Source organism: Penaeus monodon, chromosome 30, assembly GCF_015228065.2.
Source record: "Penaeus monodon isolate SGIC_2016 chromosome 30, NSTDA_Pmon_1, whole genome shotgun sequence".
Classification (NCBI taxonomy): Eukaryota; Metazoa; Arthropoda; class Malacostraca; order Decapoda; family Penaeidae; genus Penaeus; species Penaeus monodon.
In genome coordinates this window covers 34,440,059-34,440,430 of record NC_051415.1, presented here as the reverse complement: position 1 = coordinate 34,440,430, position 372 = coordinate 34,440,059, and the positions used below count along the sequence as shown (strand labels likewise).

General features: G+C 28.8%; 1 protein-coding gene across 1 annotated transcript in view; it reads right to left on the bottom strand.

Annotated features, from left to right (window-relative positions):
• Window positions 1-372, bottom strand: part of LOC119592744 — a gene marked incomplete in the record, with an annotated part of 11,657 nt that overhangs the window by 4,014 nt on the left and 7,271 nt on the right.

Genomic DNA, 372 nt, shown 5'->3' with positions numbered 1-372 from the left:
CTTGTAAAAGACGTATCACTCAAATCTACAGCTGACAAGACAAGTGAAACATGATTTTTCTCAGTTGTGAATCATTTTTAGAACAGATGTTAACTTTCATTACTTTGCAGAAAAAAATACTGATTCTATTATTACAAGCAGACTTACTACTGTTATCATCTATATACAGGACACACAAAAAAATCTATAATGCAGACAAACACACAAACGATCCTCTGAGGACTAATTACTTTCAATAGAAGTCTAAAAAGATAAAACTGCATCAACCATAGCATATATCCCATACCCCATATGAAAAAGTTAACATCAACAATAAATATTTTTTTCCAATCATTTGAAAACAATAAAAAACTACAAAGTTAAACATAAAAA